Source organism: Penaeus vannamei, chromosome 6 (genome assembly GCF_042767895.1).
Source record: "Penaeus vannamei isolate JL-2024 chromosome 6, ASM4276789v1, whole genome shotgun sequence".
Lineage (NCBI taxonomy): Eukaryota > Metazoa > Arthropoda > Malacostraca > Decapoda > Penaeidae > Penaeus > Penaeus vannamei.
Window position 1 is genome coordinate 43,591,650 of NC_091554.1, and position 2,500 is coordinate 43,594,149.

At 28.6% G+C, this 2,500-nt stretch overlaps 1 protein-coding gene across 2 annotated transcripts in view; it reads right to left on the reverse strand.

Annotated features, from left to right (window-relative positions):
* LOC113823109 (uncharacterized) overlaps positions 1-1,530 on the reverse strand; it is a 12,280-nt gene extending 10,750 nt beyond the window's left edge. The window contains exon 1 of one of the 2 annotated variants that reach the window (XM_070123050.1): positions 1,398-1,530. The gene's annotated coding sequence lies outside the window, so the exon portion shown is untranslated. The remainder of the gene's footprint in view (positions 1-1,397) is intronic. The other variant, XM_070123052.1, reaches the window with a different exon arrangement.
* Positions 1,531-2,500: the final 970 nt, after the last annotated feature.

Here is a 2,500-nt window from a genome sequence, read left to right on the forward strand (position 1 = left end):
TGGTCGTTTTGAATTCTAATAATAAGTGTATTGGTATTATATGTAACTCATTATTATTCTCTTACAGTTTCGGACTATTTTAATATCATTAAAGGCATACCATAAAACGTCTAACTATTATTTTACTTATTCTCCTTTACGTGACCCGCTATGACGTCACTTGGAGAGCTTGTTGTCAACCAGCAACAAGTTTGATGTTTTAAGTTTTTTAATGACCCGTTTTATCTTATTTAATTTTGTTACTATTTTTTCATGAAAATACTAATGTATTCTGTAGTGCATTTTTCTAAGTAACTTTTCTGTTCTCTCTTTCATTTATTTTTTGATATATAGAGAACCGCTCAATTTGACTTTTTAACACAGGGAGACTATTATAAATTTTGCATCATTCAGACTAATATCGTACAAAAAAATTAAAAAGGAAGGAAATAATGTTTACATAGCTGACGTTTATTCATATTATCGTTTTAAATGTTTCGATATATATGGGAGGAATTACTTTAAAAAAGATATTATAAGTAATTCTACAACAATATCAGTTCATGTAAAGCTAGGAAATTTGCCTAGATCAAAAATTGCCATAAATAGTCACCGCAAAGCTATTCCTCCACCATTTTCAAAGTATATATTCCTTCTTTTACGAAAATCTCTCTCGAGTGCCATGGATAGCTTTTATTTTATATATTAGAATAATTTCTTTTTTTCTAACTTTAGCCGCATCTTCGTATCAGCAAAGTATTCTTATCCGTTTTGGTTCCTAAGATTGGCTCCGAATATATTAAATAATTTTTTCCTTATTATTCATAAATTAGTCACAGGAATATTTTTGTAACTGAATACACTGTTGTTGTTTTTTCTTTCTAATTTTTTAACAAGTCCGTCTTGGAAAAATGTTCCTGTACACCAATGGGAAATGCCGATGATTCATAAATCTTAATGTTATAAATAGGCTAATGCTTTAAGCACCAAACAAAGCATTACAACAAAACATTATCTGGCAAATATTTCTTAACCAAACAATTATTATTATAGTCAATATACAATGATGAATGCACCAGGTGATATTTATATTATTCAAGAACAATATGTTTTCCAACCCTTCAATCAGTTACGCAATATTTGCAATAGCAATATCTTGTCCCAAATGTATCAATCAAATATGCAATATTTTCAGTAGCTGAAATAAAAAAAGGTCTCCACTCAGTACGATATTAACAGCAGTTTGGAAGAAAGTATTTACAGATCAGGTTAAACGCCTTTCTGTCCTTAGCGATTTACTCTTCAGGAAATTAATTTGATTCAGTGTGAATTCCAAATTCCCACGTTTCCAAAACCCCAAAAAACAATAGTACCTAAGTTCCTGATTTTCTTAAACTTTAGCACCTTGATTTTCTTACCTCGAACAGTGTGGAAGAAACCATATGTTGTGAGAGCTCTCGCACTGCCGGGCGTATCTTTTATCTGATAAGACATTTATCAGTCACGTTGCCTGCGGATTTAGGTTCGTGGATTCTTCTAGATAACCTGCTGCAATTATTCATGATTATATTAAAATTAAATTAATAGGCTTGTTACCAAAAACATCCACTTAAACACATGGGCGTCAATTCAGAGGTAAATAAGCGATCTAAGCGAAGTTTTTTTTTTTTTATGAATCATCCTAAGTGCATTTTAAAGCTATAATTAGACCTATATAGTTGTAATTTTTTTAATGTGGTTCTTTGGGGGACAAGCCACAGACCTTGAACGGAGCCAACACACTTTTGGTTGGGTGGGGAGGGGGGAGGGAAGGTCCCCCCACTGCCCCCCCCCCTAATCCAGACCAAAAATACGTGTACGGAATGCCGGTACTATATTCAGATACGAAGAAGTGGGCAAAATTATTTTTTTCAATGTTATTTTTTTCTTATTGCTAATACTATTAATGCTATCATTATCATTATCGTAATTATGATTATCATAATAATCTTTATTCATATTTGTCATTATTGCCATCATTATTGCTATTACCATTATCATTGTTATTATCATTATTATTACTATCACTATTACTCCTACTATCGGTGCTATTGTCGTCCTAATTATCATCACATATCAATATTTTTGTTATCATTATTTTAATGATCATTGTTGGTATTACTATTATTATTATTATCATTATTATCATTATCATTATTGTTATTATTATTATTATCATTATTATCATTATTATTATTATCATTATTATTATTATTATTATTAACATTATCATTATTATTATTACTATTGTTATTATTGTTATTATTATCATTATTATTGTTGTTGGTGTTGTCCTTGTAATTGTTGTTAGTTTTACTATCATCATTATTATTATTGTCATTGTTATCATAATAATTTTGGTTATCAGGATTATCAGAATTGTCATTATTATTACTATCATTATTATTATTATTATTATTATTATTATTATTATTATTATTATTATTATTATTATTATTATTATTATTATTATTATTATTAA